General features: G+C 37.6%; 1 protein-coding gene across 19 annotated transcripts in view; it reads left to right on the top strand.

The window, feature by feature from the left end:
- PTPRT (protein tyrosine phosphatase receptor type T) overlaps positions 1 to 12,164 on the top strand; it is a 1,148,549-nt gene that overhangs the window by 490,278 nt on the left and 646,107 nt on the right. The gene's annotated exons all lie outside the window — the stretch shown is intronic.

The following is a 12,164-nucleotide window of genomic DNA, read 5'->3' as shown; positions in this document are numbered from 1 at the left end:
ATGATTTTGAGCATCTTTTCATATGCTTGTTTGCTTTCTATATATTTTCTTTTATGATGCATTTGTTCAGATATTTTGCCTATTAGAAAAAAAGTATTGTTTGATTTCTTATTGTTGAGCTTTGAGAGTTTTTTATATATTCTGAACTCAAGCATTTTGTCAGATATGTAATTTTTAAATATTTTCTTCTAGTCACTGACTTTTCTTTTCATTCTCTCACCAGTATCTTTTACAGAGCAAAAGTTTAAATTTTGATGAAGTCCAGCTAATCAGTTTTTTCTTTTGTGAGTGTTGTTTGGGTGTCACACTTAAGAATTTCTAGCCTAACCCAAGGTTACAAAAGTTTTCTCTCATTTTATGATTTTAGATTTTACATTTAGGCTTATGCTACATTTTGAGTTAACTTTTGTGTCTGGTGAGAGGTACACATCAAGTTTGTTTATGCATATGAATGTTCAATTGTTCCATCACTGTTTGCTGAAAAGACTTTCTTCTCATTGAACGTTGAATTATCTTTGTATTTTGTCAGTCCCTCAGAATTTTTTCTCTCTGTAAACCTTTAGAGTCTTATTTTTTTTAATCTCAGTGTCTTGAGGATTTCATAACGTCTTGGAGTAGCTGTTTTTTTATTCAAACTGCAGAGATCTTTGGTTACCATTTCCATCTACAACTTTGTTATCTTCTAGTTCTAGGATTTTTTGAGGGGGTCTATTATTTCTTTGATATTTCTTTGATAGTGTACTCTTAGTTTTCTCTTAATCTTTTTTTTTTTTAAACAAATCCTATTAGTCAGCTTTTGGACCTCCTAGGCTAATCTTCTAATATTCTTCTCCTCTTTTTTTAATTTCCTTTTTTTGTTCTATTTTCTTGACATTTTTCTCAAATTTATCTTGTAAGCTATCTTTTGTAATTTCTGTTTCAGCTTTCATATTTTTAACATCTGAGGGTTCTCTTAGGTCCTCTGAATGTTCCTTTTTTTTTTTAATGGCATTCTATTATTGGATGAAATTTCTCTTTAAATGCCTTAAAAATAATTTTTGAATTGAATTTTGTTTTCTATCCGTCCTTTTATCTCCTCTGTTTTGGTCTCTTGCTCATGTTGGAGAATTTCCTCAAATGCTGGTGGTCATTGACTGTACATTCATATTTAATAAAGGGGGACTAAAATGTGAAGCGTGTATACTAGGTGGGAGGGGGCTTGTTCACTGGACAGCTTGATTGTATAGAGAAAAGGCAGTACACTGCCTTTTGCATTGTTGACCATTGGAATGTTCATACCAAAGACCTTTTCCTACTCATCTGTTCAATTTCCCTAAAGATAAAGGAAGGGATGGGCTTTGTATATGAAGCGTGGTGTCCAGTGCTCTCAGAGCTAAGTGAGGGAATGCTCTCGCCACTAAATATGTTGGTTTCCCTGGATTACCCCAGGTTTTGTGTGGCTCATTACCTACCCTCTGTGGGTCATGACAACCTATAAGCCAGATCCTTTCTGCTGAATCAGTTACCATCTGTCCAACTGATTTTCTTCTTCCAAAATGTTGTTGACACCTCTCAGTGGTTGTCATTTCCTTTCCCATTCTCTTGGTACTTGTGGGTTTATATCTAATCCCTACATTGTGATTTTAGTGAGAATTAGGGAGAAAATGGAGGTTAATGTATGTGTTTATTATGTTAAATCAAGTTTTTCTCAAGTCTTTTCTGTAGATGTAGATTACTATCTACACACACACACACAAGCTCATATTTGCTAACTATATCCATTTTATTTTACAAAATTAGAAACAAGCTATAAATATTGTTAGATAGCTCTCTCCTCATTTAAAATGGTATCATTGGCATTTTTCTGTCACTGAATATTCTCTGAAGAGTGAACTTTCGTGTCAATTAAATTATATCATATTGCTGTTATTTTTTATTTAGTCATGTTCTTACTCTTCAGCATTGAAGTTGCTTTTAATTTTTCACTGTTATAAATAGAATGGTTGTGACTTTTTTGTGTGTAAATCTTAGTTTAAGATTTCTAATTATTTCTTTTAGATTGGGAATGTCCACTTAGTGGTGTGGGCATTTGAATGTGATATGTCATTCACATTGTGATATGTAATGCATAATATGGTGAAGTGATACATAGTGTCAGGTTGCCCTTCAGAAGATCTTTGTGCCACTTTAGTCCAAGCAGCAAGTGATTATTCACTAAGTCTGCTAACATTAGGAATCATCACTATTTTTAAATCTTTGTTAATTTAACAAAGAAAGTGGACAAAAGGAAGTAACACTGCACATACTGATTTGGATTTTTTTTAAAACATTTTTTAGTGAGTTATAGTCATTTTACAATGTTGTGTCAAATTCCAGTGTAGTGCACTATTTTTCTGTTATACATGAACATGCATTTATTGGATTTTCTTTATTATTTGTACAGCCAAACATATTTTCTATGTTTCATACCCTATGAATTATCTGTTCATGAACATTTTTACATTTGTCATATATGTTCATAGGATCTTTTATGGAAAAAGTTTACCTGCTACTTACATTGAAATATATTTTCTCAGTTTTCACTTTCTTTCAGAATTTTTGATGCTCTGATGAATAGTTTTAATTTTTATATTGTCGATGATATAAAACAGTGTATCTTCTTTGGCTTTTTTTGGCTTTAGGACTTCAAAAGTTATTTCCCCACCTCCAAACGAGATAAACATTCTCCTATATTTTTTTCTAGATCCTTAATGATTTGATTTTTTTTTTCATTTTTCTCATGTTCAACTCTTTAATACCTAATATTTATGTGTTAATTAATTAACTGGTTCCTTCACTTTTGGTTCATCCTGTGAATAGGTCTGTCGTTTTCCAAAAAGTTAACCAGTATCCCAGGACCGTGAATTAGTAGCCTAAAGTTTCTCTGCTGATTTGGAGCACGAACTTTCTCATCGGACTTGTTTTCTCATTGCGTGTGTTGACGTTCTTTCTACGTGGAGGCATTAGTTTATCTGTTTTTATGTCTGTGCAGCACTCTTAATTACTGCAGATCTATCAGGTATTTAGTACTTGAAAGGGCATCCTCTTCTCTTCATCCTTTATTAAAAAGAAGTGTGGCTCTTTGTGTTTCTTTTTAGATGATCTTCAGAATTATTTGATCAGATTTCAAAAAAAACTTGGGTTTTATTAGAATTGCAACTATTGTACAAATTACGTTTTTGTGAGAATTTTCATCTTGACTTTATTGAGTCTTTGGATTTGGAATCATTACATGTATCTTCACTTTTTCAAGGATTCTTTTATATCCCTTAGTAAAGTTTTATGGGTTTCTTCATCTGGCTCTCACACATTTCTGTTTAAATTGATTCCTAGATGTTTGCTACTATTGTGATTTAATTTATTTCCTGTTACCATTTCCAAGTGGTTAATGCTGGTATCTAAGAAAGCTGTTGTGTTTTATCTCTTTATTTTTTAACCACTCACCTTATTGAACCCTTTCATTGGTCCTGCAGATTTTTTGAGTTGATATTTTGGGTTTTCTAGGTGTTTAATCATATCATCAGGCAAATAATGGTAATTTTGTCTGACTTTTCTCATGTGTTCTTTCCTTCCTTCCTTCCTCCTCCCCTCCCTCCCTTTTTAATTTCATTGGTTGGAACTTGGAAATAAACATTGAATAATATTTATATAACCATGTTTCATTCCTGAGTTTAGTAGAAATGACTTCAGTGTTTGACTCTTACATGTGACGTTGTCTTTAATTTCAGATGGACAGTCCATTATTCTAAGGAAGTATTCTTCCATGTCTAGAATACTGACTTTTTTAAAACCAAGAATGTTGAAAAGATTTTATCAAAGCCTCTTCAGCAACAGTAGATTGAAGATTGTCTTTCTTACCTCCATCCCACTAAAACAATAACATATTAATGTATTTCACATTTTCGAAGTGTTTCTATTCCTGAAATAGGCATATTGTCTCTGAATATGCATATATTTCTTTTTCATATAATGATTAATTATGATAGATTCAGGAACTTTTTTGTGTATGTATTTATAGGTGAGACAGTTCTATAGTGTTTTAAGTTTAATTTTCAAAAAAAAATTTTTAAATATTTGTTAAATTAAAAAATAAACATGGTTAAGACACCAAACAGCTTAGAAGGGCTTGTATTGAAACGCCACCGTATGCTACTCAACTCCCCTGCTTCCCAGATCCCACTCGCACTGGCATCCATTTCTATTTTTGTTTCTTGGTGGTTATGTCTACCTGTGTAAATGCTTAAAGTGCTTATCTTGACTTATTAACTTCATGTGTTACCTACCGGCTTTTTGTTGCGAGAAATAAGAACTTGCCCTCTAAGTTACTCTCTACCTCCCAGTATAGTAGGGCTTTACTTTTTGTGTCCTCCACTGGTAATCTTTGCCAAGTCAGACAACATGCTTACACCTCCACTTCTTGCTCCAGGCTCCATCAGCTGTATCTCCTGGGTGAGATGAGGGGTTCCTTGGTGGTCTCCCTTTCCCTTCACTTCCCTCCCTCTTCTCCATCTCTCAGCCTTGTCTTGACTCTGTCATGTCCAAGGGTGGTGACTTTGAAATTTTTCTCTGTAACTGTTCTTGCCTTTCATGATTGATCAGTTGCATGATTCTAAAAGCTGAAAATCCAGAAACAGTGCTCATTTTATTGTGACCGTGGAAACTATTTCCCTGCAAAGCCCGGCAGTATGTATGCTAGGATCCTATTTTGTTTTCTGCTGGACTCAGGCACACTTCTGTACCTCTCAACGGAGAATGCTCCTAGCTTCAAGGTTGAATGAATTCTCTTTTTTTATAGTCTACTGTTTGCTTTTTTATTTCCAACTAAACAAACAACTCTTCCTATTCAGTGAGAGACCTCACTCACTTCCAGAGCCACGGGTCCTACTGTCCAAATCACTGACACTCTTCATGGTCATCATCTGAGATGGCCTTTTTATAGTTAGTATCTTTGGCCTCAACCCAACAAGGAAGATTTCATTTTCTGCCAGTCCCAAGCCTGGAAGTTTCTTTGCTTCCAAACACATTTTAGGGGTTCACATAAACCTGGTATTAAAATAAAATGAAAGTGCAAAAAAATTAAATAAGTACTTTCAGTCCAAGCGGGATTACATTCTCATAATTTCTTAAGGAAGAATAAGTGGGAAGTAAATTTTTTGAGAACTTGTATAACTCAAAATGTTGGCTCAGATTTAATTGATAGGTTTTTGGGTATATATAAATTTTGGCTAAACACCATTTTCCCTTAAAAATTTCAAGCTATGATGATTTTTCTTTCCAGGATACAAAGTGGTTGATATGAAGTCCTGTTGACTGAGGTTCCCTCTTGTCCTTGTTGTTTTCAAGTCTAAATATTTTTAAAAAAAACCTACTTATTTCATAGAGACCCTAGGAGATAACTGTCAATGGTTTCTTTGCTATTTGGGGCTGAAACTGTTTAAGTTTTGCCATCTCTTTTGGTCTTTATATCAGGCTCGTGCAAACCTTCTGAATGTGCTGAGAAGCAGACAACTTCTAGGTTGGGGACTGGCAGAGAAAATTCTTCCCTCTTGGTCTGAAGCAAATGATACAGACATAATTTGCTGCCTGCTTCCCCTTGATATTGGCAGTCCCTTTAGCTTTAGGCTAAAACTGGTCTCTCCACTTTGTCACCTGACAAGCCCTAAACCCCTCCAGGCTAGCCCTCTGTCCCACCCTGTCCCCTGCCCCAGGGCTATGTTTGAACACAGGAAGGCACAAGTGACCCACGTGTCTAATTCAGTGGGTCCCACCCACATCTTCTGTTTCTGTAAATGAGTGTGTCTGCTTTACTCAGATCTAAATGCATTCAAGAGTGCTCCTTCCAAGGAACCTATTCCAAAACCTAAGTGAGGAGGGTAGACTTCACTAAATATTCTTTGTGTGGGAAGGAGAAAGTAAATACTTCAGCACAAACCACTGAAAATTAGTATCAAACTTTGGCTTTTCAATGCCCACTCTCATCTCTCTTTCCACTGATTTTATTTAGCTCTTCCTTTTCCTCCTCAGCATTTGGTCTAGTTTGCTCTGTTTCTTTTCTGTCTTCCACTGTATTTTTTTCTCCCCTCGATTATGGAAAACAATTAGGCTTTGCTCCCAGCTTCTTTCCTCAAGCTTGCACATCTCCTCCCAGCTTGGTGTTAAGCAAGACAAGGGGGCTTGTGAATGATGGGACTTCCCTTCTAAGAAATAAAGAAAAATATTTTTCTCAAGCATGAAGGTTATTCTCAGGAAGAATTCTTGTGAATGACATTCGTTCCATCAGATAACAGACAATAGAGTTCTTGTGTCACCTCGCTCTTGATGAAACGTGACACTAAAGATGATAGCAAGGCATGTGTTTTGGTTCCTTATGTATGAAATAAATGGGATGGGCTGCATGGTTTCCAGGATTCCGTTAAGTGCTAACATTTTATAATCCTGTGAATTACATAACTAAGTTCATTTCCAGAGAGTAATACCAACTCATTCATTCACAAATACATTTATTGAAAACTTACTTTCATAAAAAACTTGAGAGCTTGCGAAGCAATTTACATATATTAGCTAATTTAGTACTACTAAAAAAAGTCCATGAGTTCACTGTGATAATTATTATGATCTCAACTGATGCATGGAAATGGTGATTCAGATGTTTAGGTTAAGATCATTGACAGAAATTAGTATTACAGAATTCCTTTTGCCCAATACCTATTGAACGAAACAAACAAAAAATACAGGAAAATAAAAATAAATAAAATTCATCACAACCTCTAAACAAAGTAAAGGGAATAATGAAATGCAGTAAACTTTTAAAACTAGTAAATAAGGAAAAAAACCCAGAATACCTGTGATGTTGAGAGAGCTGGGCTTTGCATTCCCCAACCACCAGAAAGCATATCCTTAAACTATTCACTAATACCCAAACATCTAGAAGAAAACAAATTGAGTGGGTGACATTATCCTTTCTGTTGTCTGGTAAAGGAATAAGAAAAGTCCCTGGGGCAGAGGTGGGAGTCGAGACAAGTGAAAGGAGAAAGGTTTTGGAGCTGGTTAACTTTCTTTGATGGTAGTAAAAGCTTCAGGACTACACACTGGATTGGAGGAAGAATATAAAAACAGAGAATATCTCCTCTCAGGAAGAGTAAATGTCTGCAAATGGATGGAGTGAATCTGACTATAAAGATATTTCACAAACTCAAGGAAGAAGGAATAGATCTCCAGTATTCTGACCCTGCTAACATCACCCCTGGTGATCTCTCTTCTTCCTGTCACTGTTCCATTAGGTTACAGAAATTGGGCAGGACAAAGAATACTCAATCTTCAAACTATAGCTTCCAGGGGAAAACAAAATGTCCCCTGCAATGGTGGGAAGAAAGTCAGGTATCACTAATCTATCACAGCAAATAAAATGTCAGGACAGAGCCACCCAAGCAGAGCAAGAAGGAAGGAAATGGCATGGCAACCTTAGAGCATACAACAAAGCAAAGCAGAACAAAACAGAGCAACCGCAATAAGCAGGAGTCTGTAGGATCCAAGGGCAGCACTCCCAACTAAGAAATATAAGTCAAGGAGCAGAACTAAATTACTCACAATTGCTTTACTCTGTGGAACAACTGATACTCACATTCATGAAGGCAACAAGGTAAGATTCAAGGATAAGGTGATAAATTAATAGAATAAGATTAATTGGGACAAAAGGAAACAAGTTGAGGCCCCAGAATAGCTTTCATAGAATTAAAGAGCCCATGGATACATTAGGGACAGCAGAAAATGAAACACAACAGACGAGAAATAGAATCACATGGCCGGAAAAAAAGGATGAAGGAACAACGTCTTGACAGGCACACGAATGCAGATGAAAGTGTGATGGAAGTTGTCAAGGGAAGATTAAAGGAAGCTAAAGGGAAAAGATGATTTATTCAAGGATAGATATATGTGTATATATAAACATGGTTTATTCAAATACATGACATAGCTTTATTTAACGTAAGAACAAATCCTTTTTGAGTTGTCTGTGCATGAGATACTTTTTTTAGAGGTTTACATGTATTGATTAGTTTTTTTTGCAAGAGTATGAGACCCGGTACTGTTAGTATTCCCAATGTATAGATGTGGAGATTGACATAGTTACGTGACTTGCCCAGGGTCACAGTATATAGAGCAGAGCTGTGATTCAGAAGAACAGAATTATGCTATTCTGCATCTGAATAGAAAAAACTTTCTGAAGTGAACAAGTATCTAAATTTGCAGTTCAAAAGACACTGTGCTTCAAGCAGTGGCATTACCTTCCCACCAGCATTGTGTAAGGATTCCTACTTCTCCGCATCGCCCCCACACTTACTGTTGCCTGGGTTTTTGTTGTTGTTGTTGTTGTTTTTGAGTATAGGATTCTACTTATAAAATCTAGGTAGCTACCTAGCTAGCTAATTATCTATCTGTATCTTATATATGTCTCTATAAATCTGTATCTGTATAGAATAGGCAAATTCGTAGAGACAGAAAGTAGATTGGCAGTTACCAGGTTGGGGGAAGAGATTATTGCTTAGTGGTTACAGAATTTCTTTTTAGGATGATGAAAAAGTTTTGGAAACGGATAGTGGTGATGGTTGTGGAAGATTATGAACGTAATTAATGCCAATGAATCATACAATTAAAAATAGTTAAAACAGCAATTTTATGTTGTACATTTTACCACACATAAAAAAATAATAAAAAAGACAAGTGTGTTCCGGGAAAATATGGTACAGAATGCTGAATGCCAAGACATCCTCGTTAAGCTATTAAACCTTTAGGATAAAGAAGTAAATTACCCAGTTTACCAAATACTAGAATATCGTTCACAAGGAGAAGTTAAAAAAAAAAAAAACAACAAACAATCAGGCTGGCCTCGAGCTGTTCTACAGCAACACTGGGTTTGGGGAGACGGTGGAATGATGGCTAATATATTTAATGGGAAAATAAAGTACAGCCCAAGTTGTCCTCAAGAATACACGTCCTCAGAATAAATGTAATTTTCCATGAGATCTTGAAAAAATACTGAATCACAAAATCCAACTAATTAAGGGCAAATAAAATTAAAAGATTCATGAAAGCTGAACTCATGATATACGGACAGATGATGAGTAGTGTCTCTGTTTAAATACAGAACTAACAGTAAACAACTCGGGCGATTACAGTTATAGATCAGAGTGTGAAGGTTATAAACCCGGCGGCCGCCAGCAATTAAAGCTGAGAAATCGGGAGTTTGGGAGAGGGAAGTTGAGAGGAAGTGTGAGCGTACGAATGCTATCTTTCACAGCATGGAGTCATTAAATAGTGTCTAAAATTAAAATTATTAGTTAAGAAAACAACATAATTACTCCAGACTTTTAATGTTTTCTTCACAATCTGTATTCTTAACTTCAAAGGGATGTTTCAGCAAATCTATTTCATGCTGAAGAAGCATTTGATGGTCTAGATTTCCTCCAGTTTTAATTACCTTTTTCTTCTGTTAAATACGAGTAAAAATAAATGTCAGACATACAAATTTTTAAATAGTACGTGGTATTTTATCTTTTATCTGATAGTATTTATTCCTACTGATTCTTCTGCCCATCCAGCCATCCGCTATCCATCCCTTTGTCTCTGCATATATCACATTTACAGTGATGTTGGCCATATGTCAATGACAGCTATTTCTGGGTGGTGAGACTTGGGTTTGGTTTTGTTTTGTTTTAACTTGGATCTTTGTATTTCTTGGCATTTCTTGAATTCTTCAAAGTGAACGAGCGTTATTTTCACACGAACAATAAAGTGATCTTTCTTTAAAAATAAAAAGGCAAGCAAATACATCACGATGTTGACAGCGGTTAATCCTGGATAGTGGAGCTCTGGATGTTTACTACAGGGTTCTCCACTGTCCGAAAGTGGAACATTCCTGTGAGACCTTTCCTAAGTGGAAATGGCATAAAGCGAAGAAGCAGTTTCCTTAGGACACATCTTGCTAATGATACACAAAGTAAATGGAGGTAAAGCACAGCTGCTCACTGACACAGTTCAGAGTGTCGGCTGCTGTGTGCTGAGATGCTGCATGTCGTCCGGGGAAGGGGTTGGAGCTGCCTCTCTTGCTGCTCGGGGTGTGCGCTGCCTGTGTCACTGCTCCCTGCAAAACAAATGCTGAACCTTATTTTTGCTTTTCTCCTTTTTCTTCAAGAGTGAAAACCCTTTTTGGATTTCTTTCGGTTGGTGAAAACAGGTCCTAATGTAGGTCTTTTGTCAAAGCAAAGTGGAGTAAAATGAACTTCTGAAAAGCGGGGGAGGCCTGTATTTTATTCTTTTAGGGATCTCTATTTTCTGACTCTAATTTATCAAAAATTTTAAAAACATTTAACAAAAATGAGGTGCTTGTCCTCAGAAAGTGGTGGAGACGTGATTCAAGCCTTGCTGCTGGAGGACAGGGCGCCCTGAGCCAGGGTGGGCCATGACCTGAGCAGAAGCAGGAAGCAGCATTGAGAAGTGGCTGTCGAATCTGATTCTCCCTTGTGGGTGGGGGACAGTATTTCAGTTCTTGAGTTAGTTCCTCATCACGAATCTAATGCCTAAACTTTTGTAGAAATCCTAAAACGATAGGCTGTGAGAGCTGGAAGGAATCTGGAACTCGTTCCATCCAACCTGTGTGTTTAACAGATAAGGGACTGGAGACACCACGTTCTGTTTCATGCAGTCATAGGTTAGAACTGGAAAATACTTTGGGGACAGTTGAGTGCAATCCTGAATGTGAACGGGGCTTAGTGTTTTGTGTTAGCTCTGCAGGAGCTAGGTTAGTCTCTAAGTTCTAACCAGCCCAGGAGGCCGCTTTGTGGCCATGGGGTGGGTGCCTGCTGCAGATTCAACAAATGTGTAATTCATGCTCTTCCTGTGCTTCTAACTGTGCCAAGCAGATCTCCTTCTCCCCTCTCTCTATTTTGTTAGTATAGACATTGGGTCTCAGCCTGAGGGTAAGTGACATGCACAGGGTCATTCAGTGGAGTTGGAATGAGTTGATAGTGACCCATTTTGTTCAGGTTCTAACACCCAGAACCTGTGGACGTGACCTGATCTGGAAAACGGAAGTCTTTGCAGATGTAATTAAGTTAAGGATCTCAAGGTGAGATCATTCTGGATTTGGGGTGGGTTGCAAATCCAGTGTTCTATAAGAGAAAGACGGAGATTTGAAACACGGAGGCACAGAGGAGAAGGCCAGATGAAGACAGGGGCGGAAACTAGAGTGATGCAGCCCCCAGAGGATGGGAGAGGCAAGAAATGAGTCTCCCCTGGAGCCCTCAGAGAGAACACAGCCCTTGATTTCAGACTCTGGCCTCCAGAACTGCGAGAGAATAAATTTCTGTCATCGGAAACCGCCAAGTTTGTGGAAATTTGTTACATCAGCCCTCGGAAGCTCATCTAGGTAGGAGAGAACCCATCTTCACCTATATCTGTTGTCTGTGCTTTAGGCTCTGGGTCCTAATACATCATTTTTGGTCGCGATGGGAAAAGCAGGGTATAGCTTACTTGGTGTAGGTGGTAAAGGAAATGCTGGGAAAGTCCTGAGACGTGGATGAAGAGTTGGAGCCTCATGTTTGGGGTGAGACAGAGGGCACCCCGAGATCACAGGGCTCAGCAACTCTACTCTGGATGCTCGGAGTCCAGGGTGGAAATCAACTTTATGATCCTCTGGGAATCCAGCCTCTTACAGCTTCCCATAAAAATTCCCATGAGGACAGCAACAAAGGCGAGGACAATAGTAAGTAAGGCAGGCAGCCCTTGGGCAGAATCTGGGAGACAGGTCCTTCAAGTCTAAGGCTACTTGAAATGGTGAAGATAAATGTTAAATCAACCGCCTGCTCTGTGCCCCCAGCAAAAGCAAAACGTGGCTTTAGTTCTTTCCTGTTCCTCTGGTCAAAGACAAAGATCTACACCCACCTAACATGGGATCAACACCCTTTTAGAGCATGAATGCAACTTTCTGAAGCACTCGAAGTTCTATTGTTTTCCTCCCACCCTTTCTTTTTACATCTTACTGGAGGCTGAAACTCACAGAAACCACAAGGCAAAAGTTAGTAGGGAGATGGTTGCAGCACACTGCATCCTGGCGGTTGTGGTAGAGTGCTGTAGGTGGGCTGGGAGGGAGG

The sequence above is a fragment of the Vicugna pacos genome, chromosome 19, assembly GCF_048564905.1.
Source record: "Vicugna pacos chromosome 19, VicPac4, whole genome shotgun sequence".
Lineage (NCBI taxonomy): Eukaryota > Metazoa > Chordata > Mammalia > Artiodactyla > Camelidae > Vicugna > Vicugna pacos.
Note: the sequence above shows the minus strand (reverse complement) of the source record. Positions and strands in the feature narration are given on the sequence as shown.